The sequence below is a fragment of the Ictidomys tridecemlineatus genome, chromosome 1, assembly GCF_052094955.1.
Source record: "Ictidomys tridecemlineatus isolate mIctTri1 chromosome 1, mIctTri1.hap1, whole genome shotgun sequence".
Taxonomy (NCBI): Eukaryota; Metazoa; Chordata; class Mammalia; order Rodentia; family Sciuridae; genus Ictidomys; species Ictidomys tridecemlineatus.
The window spans coordinates 189,949,418-189,964,391 of record NC_135477.1 but is presented as its reverse complement, the minus strand read 5'-3'; positions in this window follow the sequence as shown (position 1 = coordinate 189,964,391).

Genomic DNA, 14,974 nt, shown 5'->3' with positions numbered 1-14,974 from the left:
GAGGGTCACAGCCCCTTCCTGGTAGCCCAGAGCTCTGGGCTGGGGTCTCTGTCCTGGCCAGTGTGGGGGCTGGGAGGGTGGTAGCCTGACTGGCAGCTTTGCTGGATGCCTGTGGATGGGAGAGGAGGAGGAGCCAGCACGTTGCCAAGGAAACAAGACCCAACAAACACTCCCCCCTGGGCCTGGTGGGGGGCCTGTGGCAATGACCTCATCTGCCCACCCAGCCCCTCTCCCAAGGCCAGGCTGAGGTGGGGGGTCCTGGGCTGTTTGTGTTGGGCCTAAGTCCATGGAAACGGCTGTGGTTGTGAGCAGGCAACCGGTGGCCTGACCTCCCAGAGCTAGGGAGGGAAGGGGTCCTAGAAGGGAGGGGAGAGAAAGGGGAGGGAGGAGGAGGAAGGAATGGGGAAGTGGGGTACCCAAGAAGCCGGGAGGAGGAAAGAGGAGAGAGGGTGGGGGATCCAAGAAAGAAAGGGAGGGGAATTAGGCGGGAAGAGAGGGGGAAGGGAGGAGGTGGGGGGCGAGGTGGGAGGGGGAAAGGGGAGAGGGACAGAAAGAGGGAAAGAGGAAGGCAGAGGAGGGAGAAGGGAGAGAAGGGAGGAGGAGGACAGAGGGGAAGGAGAGCAGGAAGAAGAGGGGGGAGGGGACTGAGGAGGGAGGCTGGAGAGGCACCTGCCCTTGGCAGTGAGGGGCCAGGGCAGCTCCTGGGGGAGGTGCCCTATAGTCAAGAAGGGCCTGAGTGAAGGGGCTCAGGACATGGGGCAGGTGGGCCAGCCCTGCCAAGCCCTGGGGGGGTCCGGGGCTGGGTAGGGTGAGAGCTCTGTGGAGCAGGGCCTCCGTGTGGATTTTACCCTGTGACCTCCCTCCCCTAGAGGATCTCCCTTGTCTTCCCCAGCCAATGTCTGTGGGCAGGTTGGATGCCACCCAGCCTGCAGTGAGCTCTGACGCTGGCCCTGGTGCCGGCCAGGTAGCCATGGTAAGAATGCCCACAGCGAAGGTCCAAGGGTTCCAGGGATCCAGCGTCTCAAGGCAGGGGCCAGAGCCTATCTCCCTCCCTCTCAAAACGTACGCATCTTTGTGTTGTTTTCCAGGCCGTTTGAAATAAGTTGGAAACATCTGATTCTGTGTCCTAAATGATATTCCTCCCAAGGTGGCTGTTTCCACCCTGGCATGAGTGCACCCCACCCCTGCTCAGCCCCCTTCCTGCAGAGGTGTTCGAGGTGTTGGAGGTGTTCGCTTTGGCGTTGTTTGCCCCCCTGACTAGGGATCCTGAAAAGATAAGCCTCTCCTCTGAGGCCCTGTGTTCAGCAGAAGGTGGTGGCCACACTTGGGAAATGGAGATGTTCTTCTGTCCTTCCTGTCTATTGAGAAACTTAGTGTTGTGTTTTTCTAGCAATGTCAAAGATAGGTAAGATATTTTTCTTCTAAATTTGGTGTGTCATGCAGGCTGAATGTCAGTCATCTAAAATGCTTGGGGTCTGAGATGTGTTGCAGATGTTAGGCATTTTTTTTTTTTTTGGATTTGGGGATATTTGTAAAAGTTGAATACCCCTAATCTGAAAATCCAAAATCCTAAAATCTAAAGTCCCAAATTTTTTGAGGGTCACATAGGTACTTAAAGTTTAAATTTTAGATTTCAGATTTTTTGGATTAGGGATGTTCAACTGCAAAGCAGTGCCATTGTTACTGGATAATTGCATTTCTCTATCCATTCATCTAGCTGTCCATCCACTTATCCATCCATTAGTCTATTCTTTCACCCTCCTATCCACCCATCCATTCATTTCTCCACCCATCCATCCATCTACCCATCCATCCATCCATCCATTTCCCCATCCATCTTTCTATTCATTTCCCCATCCATCCATCCATCCATCCATCCATCCATCCATCCATCCATCCATTTCCCCATCCATCAACCCACTACCTATCCATCTATCCATCCATTCATACATACATACATCCCCCAGCCACCCACCTATACATCCATCTATCCATTTCCCCATACATCCATGCATCTGTCCCCCCACCCATCCACCCACCTATACATCCACCTATCCATTGCCCCATCCATCCATCCATCCATCCATCCATCCAACCCCCATCCATCCAACCACCTATCCATTCATACATACATACATACATCTCCCAACCACCCCACTATACATCCATCCATCCATTTCCCTGTCCATCCCCACCCACCCGTCCATCCACCCACTTCCCTGTCCATCCACTCAGGACAAGTATCCATCAAGTGCCTTATACATGCCAGGTAATGCCAATGCTAAAATCAAGGGTATCAGCATCAGCATTAAAACTGTATGTTCCATGGAGGAAAATCTATTGTGAACAATTAACTGTCCATGCAGCTGTCCTACCATAAACTATCAGGGGGACAAACCCTGCAAACTCTAAGACTGTTATGGTGGTGACATGCATGAGAAGAGGTCCCCAGAGTCTGGCCACAAAGAAGCCCCTGCTGATGCCCACAGAAAGCACATCCAGCCCACAGGGAAAGCTTTGAAGGAAATGGATTGTAGGCTGCCCAGAGTGGAGCAGAGGCCAGGCGTCTAGTCACTGCCTGTGGGACGGAGTGTGAAGATGGCAGGTGCAGACTGTCAAAGGGCCATGCTCAGGCTGCAGTGGGGTGGCTGGAGCAGGGTGGACAGCCAGCTTAGGACAGCTGAAAGCTGCCACCTGGGTCCACAGAGGCCACAGCATGGAGTTTGGGCAGTAGCTGAGGACAGCCTCCCACATTCTGCGGCTTCCCCCTGCGAGGTTCAGGCTGTAACCAGCCCGATGGCCTGACTTCTGGACTTTTGCTTATCTCTGCACTGTCCACTTTTAGCAAGAGCTCTGCTTCAGCACCCTCGCTATCTGATGGGTGTTCCTCACCCCACTACCCCCAGATGATGTCTGGTCACTGGCCTGCCTGCAGCAAGAATCCTGGGACCAGCCAGAGCCCCTCTCTGCTCCTGGCCACGTCCCAGCCATGGATCCCGTTTTCCACTTGCTCCTGCTGTGTCTGGAGGGGAGCCTGGATCTGTACCAAGACTTCTTTCTCTCCCATTGAAATTGCCCTGAATAAAATCTGATTTTGCTGCTATAATTTCCATCCATCTCTGGTTTCCTTGGATGCTGGTGTCTCTCCCAATATGAGATGGGGGGCAGGTTTGCCTGGCCGTTTGCTGCTACAGGTGTCCAAGGAGCTGTGCAGAATGGTCCTGCAAACAGAATCCCCAAGAAGGAGCAGGAGGGAGGACAGTGCCACCACCCTGGGGGCACATTCTGGTGAGCAGGAAACAGCAAGAGGAGCCGGTGGTGTGGGAGTGAGGGCGTCCCTGTGGGAGAGCAGCCGGGACAAGAAGGGGGTGCTGGGAGGAGGGAACACCTAAGGCAGGGCAGTGGGGGTCAGCTGGGAGAGTGCAGGCTAGGGGACTGTGCTGGTGAGGTATGCCCAGCCCCCCAGGTCAGATAGGGGAAGTCAGGTTTGGCACAGGGAGGGCTAGGGCAGGGGTCCAGGGAGTCACGGGGTCTCCTGGAAGAATCTTGATAGTGGGTATGGAAGGGTGAGGGGCTGGCGGACACTGAGGAAGAGGATGCCATAGGGGATGGGCCAGCAGGCTCCAGCAGGGGCCTGGACACAGCTGTAGGGGAGCTGGCCAGCTGTGGAGGAGAGGGAGTCAGTTCCCCCTCCCTGACCCCATGCTGGAGCCCAGGGAGGAGCCAGGGCTGCCCCCTGCCCGCCAGCAGGGTCCTTCCCTAGATGCCAGCGCAACCTCAGTGGCATTTCTGTACTAGGTTCTGAGAGTGGGGGAGGTGGGGGCGAGGAGGCCCATGCAGGCCGTGGACCCTGGACCCACTGGGAGCAAACTCTCCTGTTAGGACCCTGTCTGGGTGCAGGGCAGGTCTCCGGCACACCTGAAGCCAAGCTCGGGGCCTGCGGGTGCCACCAGCATGGGGCAGCCTGGGCACCTGTCCCAGGTGCCAGCAGAGCAACAGCTTCTCTGCCTGGCTGGCCTGCGGAGGTGACAAGGCACAGGGGAGCCTGGAGGGGAGCCAGAGGACAGAGTGGAGCTGGCTCCATGTGGCTGTGCATGGTGACGGAGCCACAGGACAAGAGTGCCACTCAGCCAGTGCCCTCTGAGGGACCCGCTGCTGTGGGATCCCCGCTGTAGGCACCTGTGTGCAGAACGATGTCCCCTCTCGCCTCCTGTCCACTCACGGTCTCCAGGCTGGGCCTGACGGTCCTTCTGTGCAGGTGGAGTCTGCTCCTCAGGGAAGGGGTGTGTCCTGGGCGGGAACCCCTGTGGTGTGACAGGGACCCTAGTCACGGGAAGATGTCTCAGCAGAGGACACTGTTGGGCCCACCAGGGGGCCCAGAGAGGCTACAACTTTGTGAAGTAAGCACAGCGAGCAGCAAGACACGAGGGGCTGCCCCACCCTGGCTTGGCCCACTGCACAGGGCTCAGGGCAGGTGGCCAGCTGTGGATCTTGGAAACTGTCACTGATAGTGTCCTCTGCTGGTGACGTTTGTGGTGCCCCAGGAAGTTCTCCATGCCAAATAGCTCCTTAGGGCTCCCACGTGGCGGATGGACAGGTGAAACCTGGGCCATGCGGGGCGTGAGGATTTATTGCAGGGTCCACAGGCGGGGGCTACTTCCCAGGACCCCCACCCCCAGCATTGTGCTGGATGTTGGGTGGACCCTGAGCCCACGGGGCCCAGAGACTCTGTCCTGCCTGGCATCTCAGCTGCTCCCATGTCCTGGTACACAGTGGTGCTCAGACAGACACAGAAGACAGGTGGGCCCCATCCTCCTTCTGAGGGACAGTGAGGTAAGCCCCCTTCCCGAAGGTTCTCAGTGAAGGGCTGTGCATGGGAGGAAAGGCCAGTAGGCCTGGGAAGGAGTGCTGACTTGGAGGAGGCTGGGAGGGACCCAGGGCAATTGGGGAGGGGAGGACAGGCTAGAGGGACTGTCCCCCACAGCCTGCACCTCTGCTGCAGCCCCCACGGAAGGGCTGGCTCTGGTCACCGAGCAGCCATGCAGCAGGCTGGACAGGGACAGCCTCTAAGCCACATACCACAGTCCGCCCTTTGGGCTCAGGGAGAATGTCCCCCTCCAGCTGAGGGGACCTGGGGCAGAGCTGCCCTCTTGGACCTGGGGATGGCAGCAGGCAAACACCACAGGTGCTCCAATGTCCTGCTGTGTGTGTCCCCAGAGCCTCTGCAGGCCGCACCCCTACTGGCTTCTGCCTGACCTCACGGTCACACCCACCAGCTAACTTCTGCTTCCCTCTGGGTGTTCCTCTGTCCCTCTGGCTGCCCCCTGGCTGTTCCCAGACCCTGGGCTGCCCCTGTTCACCATGAGGCTGCCCAGTGATTTCCCCCCCTGATGGATGGAGCCCAAGGGAGCAGGGATCCTCTGCACCTGAGCTTTGCCCCACTCCTGCTATAGGAGGAGAGGAACCTGCTCCCTGACACCATCTTCAGTGTGTGGCCCCTGGACGGCCCGGTCCTGAGGACAGCCCAGAGCCAGAGAGAGACAGAGAGGCAAAGAGAGAGAGAAACAGAGAGAGACAGGGAACAGAGGGGGACAGAGATAGAAAGAGAAAAAGACGGGCCTCCAGTGAAGGTCACCTCCCCTGGGGAATGGAGCGGACAGGGACAGTCCTAGTGAAGCCCCCCTTCCACTGCTGATAGGCGCTAGGGGTGCTCTGCTGGAGGAGGGGGTGGACTGGGCCCTTACTGGTACCCCCCACACCCTCCCTGAATTCTGCTCCCCAGACCCCTGCATCTCACCCAGCCTAGCCTCCTCCCTGGTGCCTGAACCCAGAAACCTGGGGCTGCGGCTTCCTGGGGGATCAACCTGCTCATCCATCTGCCCCTCCACACTGTGACACTGTGGCCAGCAACTGGACTAGCCTAGGATGCATCCTGTCAAGACCTAGGAGCCTGCCTGGAACCCCAGCCTTCTCACCCTTCAGTCAAACTCCCTTTCCAAGGGCTCAAGTGGCCAGGTGCAGTGCCACACCTGTAACCCTGGTAACTCTGGAGGCTGAAGCAAGAGGATTGCAAGTTTGAGGCCAGCCTGGATTACTTTGTGAGGCTCTGTGGGGGTGGGCTCAGCGTAGAGCCTGGCTTAGTCCCCAGCGCCACGCACACGACCCAGGTGCCATGTCCTCCTGCCTGCAGCCATCTGGGTTACCTGCCAGGCCCAGGGGATGGGAGTGAGGGTACAACCATCACGGGGGGGGGGGGGCACCTCATGTCTTTGTTCATGGGGAGAGGGGCTTTCTGGACCCAGGGTTGACTGGTGGAGGAAAGCTCAGGACGCCTCCCCAGAGGGGGTGAGATACAGAGGAGAGGCCAGACTTGTCCCTTGATGCCTCAGGACAGTGATCAGTGCTGGCTGCCAGGAGCCCAGGGGAAGCCTGGGCATGGGCTGAGGCGAGAGCTCACGCCAGTCCGCAGGGCTGCAGGGCAGGGACAGAGAGGGAGTATTATGTAAACACTCGGCTGCCGCATTCTAGCAGGATGAAATCATGCTCCTCTGGCTCGAGGCTGGGAGCCGGCCAGGAGGGCTGGGTGGGCCTGGGGCTGCACCAGGCCCTCAGTGAGGGGTCTTGGCGAGGGGCATGCTGAAGTCCCCCAGGCTGAGGCAGCCAGAGCGCAGCCACCCCTGGGAAGCAGCGCCTTGGCTGGGTTCTTCTCTGCCAGGCTCAAGGGCCTGCGAGAGAAAGGATCAGGGCCCTGCTGCCCAGGAGGCCGCAAGTCTCCTGTGGGGCCCACTCCTTCCATGTGGCATACAGAGGCATGTGCATAGAGGACGCTGCACAGCTCCTCCTGGACCCACAGCACCTGTGGCCACCTTGTCCCCTAGAGTGTCCACCCTGGAGGCTAGAGGCCTGGCTGTGCTGGACTTGCCCAGCCCCACTCAGCGAGGCCTGGTGCAGCCCAGGGCCTCCAGCCACCCTAGTGTGCTCAGAAAGGGACAAGCACTGAGGAGACCAGGGTGTGCCAGGTGGGAGAGATGCTTGGGGGCCAGGGTGTGACTAGACAGGGCTGTAGTGAGCCCTGCAGTCCCCTCTCGGGTGGGCAGTGCTGGACAGTCTGATGGCCTCCTGCCCCTTTCTGCCAGCTGAGGTCCAGGTGTGCGGTGCACAGGTTGTATCTCATGGTGCAGACAGGGAGAGACAGGGGGACAGAGACAGGGGACAGAGATAGGGATGAAGAGATAGGGAGAGAGACATGGGACAGAGATAGGGATGGAGAGATAGGGGGACAGAGACAGGGGACAGAGACAGGGATGGGGAAACAGGGAGGGAGATGGGGATAGACACAGGGAGAGACAGGGAGGGAGACAGGGGGTCAGAGACAGGGATGAAGAGATAGGGAGAGAGACAGGGAGAGAGACAGGGATGGAGAGACAGGGGGACAGAGACTGGGATGGAGATTTAGGGAGAGAGACAGGGGGACAGAGACAGGGAGAGAGACAGGGGACAGAGGGATGGAGAGATGGGACAGAGACAGGGATGGAGAGATAGAGAGACAGGGGACAGAGACTGGGATGGAGAGTCAAGGAGAGAGACTGGGATGGAGAGACAGGGGAGAGAGACAGGGATGGAGAGATAGGGAAGAGAGGGGATTTAGATAGGGGTGGAGAGACAGGGAGAGAGACAGGGGGACAGAGACAGGGATGGAGAGACAGAGGGACAGAGACTGGGATGGAGATTTAGGGAGAGAAACAGGGGGACAGAGACAGGGATGGAGAGATAGAGAGACAGGGGACAGAGACAGGGAGAGAGAGACAGGGAGAGAGACAGAGGGACAGAAACTGGGAAAGAGAGACAGGAAGAGAGGCAGGGGGACAGAGACAGGGAGAGAGAGAGGGGATAGAGACAGGGATGGAGAGATAGGGAGAGAACAGAGGAACAGAGGCTGGGATGGATAGACAGGGAGAGAGACAGAGATGAAGAGATGGGGAGAGATAGGGGGACAGAGACAGGGATGGAGAGATAGGGAGAGAGACGGGGAACAGAGACTAGGATGGAGAGACAGGGTACATAGTCAGGGATGGACAGATAGGGAGAGAGACAGGGGGACAGAGAGAGGTGGACAGAGACAGGGATGAAGAGATAGGGAGAGAGACAGGGAGACAGAGATGGGACAGAGACAGGGATGGAGAGATAGGGAGAGAGACAGGGAGACAGAGATGGGACAGAGACAGGGATGGAGAGATAGGGAGAGAGACAGGGAGACAGAGATGGGACAGAGACAGGGATGGAGAGATAGGGAGAGAGACGGGGGGACAGAGACAGGGATGGAGAGACAGGGTACAGAGTCAGGGATGGAGAGATAGGGAGAGATATAGGGAGACAGAGACAGTGGGTTAGAGACAGGTATGTGGAGATAGGGTGAGAGATGGGGGGACAGCAACAGGGATGGAGAAACAGGGAGAGAGGCAGGGAGACAGAGATTGGGGGAGAGAGGCAGGGAGACAGAGACTAGGGGACAGAGACAGGGATAGGGAGATAGGGAGAGAGACGGGGGATAGAGACAGGGATGGAGAGACAGAGACAAGGGACAGAGACAATGGCAGAGGTGGAGATGGGGACACGGGGAGAGACACAGAGACAGAGTCAGCGGGTGGGAGACATCCCCAGTCAGTGATGTGGCTGGGGATTGGCTGGGGTGGTGGCCCCAGGACATGGTAGTCTGTTGCCTCTGGGGAGTTCTGAGTCTTCTGAGGGCAGCTGGGGGGTCACTGGTCATGGGGCCCTCATGTTCTGGCTTCTGCTTTGCGTGGCCCCTCCATCCCCATGTCCCCAGGGGCGGACAGCCTGCTGCCCACTGCTCACCTCAGGAGCAGGAGCCCACACTGATGACTGCGCCTGCCTACTAGGGTCCCCCCCTTTCCTCAACTCCAGCCTGTGCTGGGTGTCACCAGTGTGTCCTCATGTGTGTGGGCAGATGGACAATAGGTGTCAGGGGCTGCAGCTGACATGGGGATTCCCTGGGGATCCTGGGGCTCGAGCTCAGGTGCTGGGACCTGGGGAGAGACCTGGAGAGGGGACGTGAGTCCGCCATCCTGCCTGCCTTGGAGGGTGTCTGGCCAGGGACGGTTGGGGGCCAGGCCAGCCTCTCGAGTCCCTACCCCGGCTGCCTGCAAGGGCTGAGCTGGGAGAAGCCCCCACTCTTGGCCCTTGGGCAGGGAGCCATTTGCCCACCTAGGGCAGGTTCCTGGGCCCTCCTCCAGGGGTCCGTGGGCAACAGGTGGGAAACAGCGGGTCCTCCCAGCCGCCTGTGCACATGGGGTCCCTAGTGCTCAGATGGGTCTCCAGTGGTCCTGGGGTCACAGTGTTCCACTCTTGTCAGGCAAACAGGGAGGACTTCTTGGAGGAGGGTTGGACCAGGCTGGAGCTGAGGCGGCCTCAGGGGACGGCATGGGATTGTTCTAGCAGCTGTGGGAAGAAACCCTGAGTTCTGTGTGTGCATGAATGTGCATGTGCACATGTGTGCGCTCCCCGTCCAGGCCCTGTGAAGACCCTGGGAGCACAGTGACTCAGATCCATCTGACGGGGGATGCTGCGGGGCCGTGTGTCAGGTTCCAGGCAGTGGCGGTGAGCTCCTAGCCTGTCCCCTTCTGTGACTCCTACCTATGAGGATGTGGCAGAAGGCTCAGGTCAGGACAGGACTCTGAGCCGCTCTGGTGGCCTGAGGGCAGAGTGAAGCCCGCCACCGCAGAGGCACGAGGATGTGGGCTCCTCTGGGTGACTTCGCTGATGCCACCTGCTTCTCAGCAGCCCCGTCCCCTGTTTAGAGCTGCCTCCACTGGCTGGCCCAAGGGAGGGCCCCACCTCAGCCCAGTCCAGGGCTCCGTGCCCTGCCGGTGCCTGTCCAGGAGCTCTGCAGGACTCCAGCAGCAGATCTGAGGTGGTGGTCCAGGCCCCTGCTGCTGAGAGCAGGAGGAGAGACCCTCACCATGACTGGGGTGGCCTACAGACTCCACTTCCCCATGAGGCTATTGAGGGAGGACATGCCCAGGCTGGGGACTTGGGTCAGCAATCAAGTCTGGCTGGTACAGATGGACTCAGCCCCCTCAGCTGCCCTGGGGACCAAAGTCCACTCTGGATGGGGCTGTGGCCTGTGTCTGGGAGTCTGGCTACCACCTGTGACCATCTCGGACCTCTGAGGAAGGGCCGCTCCAACCCAATCTCCATAGGGGCGCTCCTAAGCAGAGAGCTTCTTCCTCTCCAAGGTGGGTGGGCACTCAGGGGCAGGCTCTGCAGGTCAGGGCTGGGATACTAGGCAGCATCTTTGTGTGACCCCATGGAAAGTGGTAAGGCAGCTGGGTCTGGGGTTTGGGCAGGGGTGGCCAGAAGAAAGAGGGGGATAGTCACCCATCCCAGGCCCCTCTGCCCTCACTCTGCCCTCCTTCAGAACCACAGGATCCTGAGAACCAGCCTCCTTTTGGCCTCCTGTTCTTTGTATGGCCTGGCCTCTGGCCTGGAGTACTCTTCAGGCCTCGTGAACTCTTATTCACACAGCAAAGCCCATCTCAAAAGGCCCCCTTCCCTGGGCCATCTTCCGTGATAGAGAGCTGGAAATTTCCCCTAGATTACTCTCCATCCTGGGCCCACCCCACCACTCTGCTTACGTACCTGCTCCAAGTGCCCTTTCACTGTGGACCCCAACCTGGGCAGGGTGGAGGTACCAGCTCCTAGAACATGGCTCAGGGTCAACAAGTGACCTCTCAGGGATGGAAGATGTAGGACTGGATGGTCAGAGAGCACTTGGATAGGGAGCCTGAGACCTAGAGAGACCCCTGGAAGCAGGTGCCCATGTGCCCCAGACCTCCCACACTCCACTTCCTCCTCACTGCTGCCCTTTGTCCTCCTCCTGGGCCCAGTGGGCAGCCCAGGCCTTGCTGCCTGAGGGGAAAGCAGCTGGATGCCCATCCCTGAGCCCAAGTGAGACTTCCAGTGGGCTTGGTGCTGAGCAGCTGCCTGACACACGCTGTCCACTGGGCCCTCAAGGGGTGGGCACAGCAGGCCCCCATGACCAGGTGGAGCTGCTCTCCCAGCTGAGCATGCCCAGGGGCCTGAGGCTGGCAGCCCTGAAGGGCCTTCCCTCACACCTGGGGCCACTCTTCCCAGGAGCAGGCCGAGCCCCAGGAGCCCAGGCTGATTGCTGCCTGGTGGATGGCCCCATCAAGAATGACCCTTTCCACCTGGGTTTGGGATGGGGAGGAACATAGAGAGGTCAGAGTCTGTCCTTGGCCAACTACTCTATTCCTACTGAACTCTGCCCTGACCACTGGGCGCCCATGCTGATCTTTGCACTGTCCAGCTTCGGGAGAACCCTGCCGTGTCAATGCAGCCGAAAGCCCTGCCCTTGCTGCTGCCCAGCTCCTCACCCCTCCACCCTGGATGATGTCTGGCCACTGGCCTGCTGAGTCTTGCCAGCTGGGTCCAGCCAGAGTGCCTGACCTGTGTCTTCACTGGGTCAGTTTCTAGCCGTGGACCTACCCTTGGCCACCAGTGTGCACTCACCACTGTGCTGGGGCATAGCTCTGTCTGCTCCCCACTGCGAGACCCCCCGATAAAGTCCTTCTGTCTTGAGGAGGGTTGTTAGGCCTTTCTTAACAGAGGGACAACGGCAAGTCAAGGCAATGTCCCCAAGTCCCCCCGACTGCCTGGGGACGTGACTCCTGCTGCTCTGACGGGCCAACAGACAGAAACTAGAGCCCTATTATCCATGTGGACCGTGCGAGTGGCCTCCATGCCCACAAGTTGCCAGGCAGCCTCCGAGCCTTGTGGACACTGGCAATGGGGCCCTCTACCTGAGAAGCCTCGTCCCATTTTCCCACCCTCAAGCCCCAGGGGCCTCCTGCTTCTGGGCAGCCCCCGCTTCTCTGGGTGTGCACACTCCTACCTCTCCACCTGTGTGTGTGTGTGAGCCTGTGAACGCTGAGAGACCCATCCTGCAGCAGGAGCTGGTGCTGTCCGTGGGCAGGCATGGATGGGCACGTGTGTCCTGGACACAGTGCAGATGTGGTGCACGTCTGCAGGCACTTGTGTGTTGGCACAAGCACATGTGGGCACTGGCATGAGGCTGTGCACGGGCAGTGGTGTGGGCGTGGATGTGTGTCTTGGGCACAGGCCTGTCTTGGGCAGCCTGCGTTGCTGCGGGGGAGATGCGTGGACACGGTATTTCAAGCTCAGACACGTAAGTCACGGGCACCCTGCACCTGCGTGTGGGCTCAGACCTGAGTGCCCAGGTGTCTGTGCTCCATGGCTGTCCGGCTGCACCCATCCTGTCCTACGCCCAGGGCTGCCCCTGCCCCTTGGCTTACTCTGCTCTCCCTGTGGAAAGGTCTGATGCATCTGAGAAATTCCACTCCCAGGCGGCTCCAGGGACAGGTCTGGTTTCCTAACTGCTAGAGAGGAACTGGGGCTGCTGCCCGGGGTGGGGCAGGTGTGTTCCCAGGATGAGCCCTGGATGGGGTTGGCAGTTCCCACATGAAGGGCCTCAACTGTGTGGGGGTGACATTTGGAGACCCTGTGCATGCCACCAATGCCTGGGTCCTGGGTGGGCCTGGGATGGTCAGGGAAGAGGCTGGAGGGGTGAGTCGGAGAAGCCTTGGGGAGCTCAAGTGCTCCCTGCAGGGTGCCCTCTGGCTCAGGTCCCGCCTCCTGCACCCTCCAAGGCAGCTGGGGCCACCCTGCCTGCTTTGGAGACTGAGGGAAGTTGGCTGCGGCCCTTGTGGGAGGGCTTCACCCTGAGTCTGTGGGGCTCAAGGGGACTCGCTGGGTGTGGGCTGGTCTGCAGGGAGGACTCGACATCCACTGGCCTCGCTGCAGCTGTGATAGCTCAGGATCCAGCAGAGCTGCAGCCAGACCACTGCCCACCAGCCTGGGGAGGACATCTGGAGACACTGCTGAGTGCACCCTGGGCTGGGGTAGGGGCCAACGGTGCCCTCTGTTCTCCTGGGGTGCTGGCACACCAGGCATGCCCGACCTTCCTGTGGCCTGGAAGAGGGGCAGGCTTGGAGAGGGGCAAGGCTCCCTAGCAGGGGTGGGGGGTGCTTTGCCAGGTAGGGTGCCAGCCCCAGACTTGTTTGTTGAGCTCCCCACCTCCTATACCTCTACCCTACCCTACCCCAACCCTTTCTTCTGGGGCCCAGAGACCCCAGGGCCTTGGGTGGCTGCTGGAGGATGGACCCTGGTCAGTGGCCACTGCAGTCTTCTGCTCTCCTGCCTGTCGCATCTCCCAAGGCCCCCAACACAGGGCCCATACTGCTGCAGCTGCCAGCTGAGCTCCCTGAGAGTGCTCAGGTGGGTCCTGAGGGCCCTGCCCAGACCTGCCTTGGCTCACGGTAGCCTCCCTGGCCCCAAAGGCAGCCCCTGGTCCCCGCGACCTGGGGTGGGCTGTGTGTAGCTGGCCCTGTCTTCCCTGGATGTCTGGGGCAGGGTGCTTCCCTGAGCACCAGCTGGGGCTGATGGACGGAGGACGTGGTGAGGCCAATCTGAGGAGGCTGCCACAGGGAGGCAGTGAGAGCAAAGGGCCCTGGGGGGGTGTCCAGTGTGTCCATCCTGGGGGAAGGTGGGTGGTGGCCCTGAGGACTCCACTGTGGACTGGGAGCTGGTTTCTGCAGACGTAAAGGTGACAGTCCTCTTGAAGACTTCTGAAAGCCAGTATCCAGTATCTGGAAAGTCACACCAGTCTTCCAGCACCTCTGGCCCTCTGGCTCTCCTCCCTGTGAATTCCTGGAATTCCTTCCCCGCCCCCTGCTGGGCTGGGTGCGACTGGGGCTGCACTTCCCAGGGTCAGTCAGGCGCTCAGCCTCCACGCCCCAGGCAGTCGCCCCTGCCAGGCACCAGGCTGCCCTCAGAGGCCACTGGTGCTGTGGAGCTTCTGCCCTGCACCCAGGGCTTGGTTGCAGGAAACTTGAGCTCATCCACCTCTCACCCTGGAGGAGAACGCACTGTGGGTGTCTTGTGGGCTCCTGGCGCTTCTGACCACACATGCAGGGGTCCAAGAGCAGGTGGGGAGAGGCAGAGACAGGGGGACAAAACGGGGCAGAGACAGGAGGCCAGTAAGAGAGCAAGAAGGGCTGGGGGTAGCTCAGAGGTAGAGTGGGCACTTGGCTGGCCTGTGAGAGTCCTGGGTTCATCACCAGTGGGAAAGAGAGGGAGGAAAAGAAAGAGAGAGAGAGAGGGAGAGATGGAGAGAGAGAGGGAGAGAGAGAGAGAGAGAGGGAGAGAGAAAAATGGAAAGAGAGAGAGGAGAGATGGAGAGAGGAGAGAGAGAGGAAGAGATGGAGAGACAGTGGGGAGAGGTGGAGAGAGAGGAAGAGATGGAGAGAAAAATGGAGAGAGAGATGGAGAGAGAAAGGGAGAGAGATGGAGAGAGAGGGGGAGAGAGATGGAGAGAGAAAGGGAGAGAGATGGAGAGAGAGAGGAAGAGATGGAGAGAGAGAAACGAAGAGAGAGGGAGAGATGGAGAGAGAGGGGGAGAAAGATGGAGAGAGAAAGGGAGAGAGATGGAGAGAGAGAGGAAGAGATGAAGAGAGAAACGAAGAGAGAGGGAGAGATGGAGACAGATGGAGAGAGAGAAGGAGAGAGATGGAGAGAGAGGGAGAGAGATGGAGAGAGAGAGGGATAGAGATGGAGAGAGAGGAAGAGATGGAGAGAGAGAGAAATAAAGAGAGAGGGAGAGATGGGGAGAGATGGAGAGAGAGATGGAGAGAGAGAGGGAGAGAGATGGAAAGAGAGGGAGAGAGATGGAAAGAGAGGGAGAGAGAGAGGAAGAGATGGAGAGACAGAGACAGAGGAAGAAAAAGCATAAGACAGACCAAGACGCAGAGGCAGAAAGGGAGATAGAAACACAGAGATAAAAGAGGGAGAGGGACACCCAGAAACAGACCCAGATAGACAGAGCTGTAGAGAGGGAGAGAGAGACTAATGGGGACAG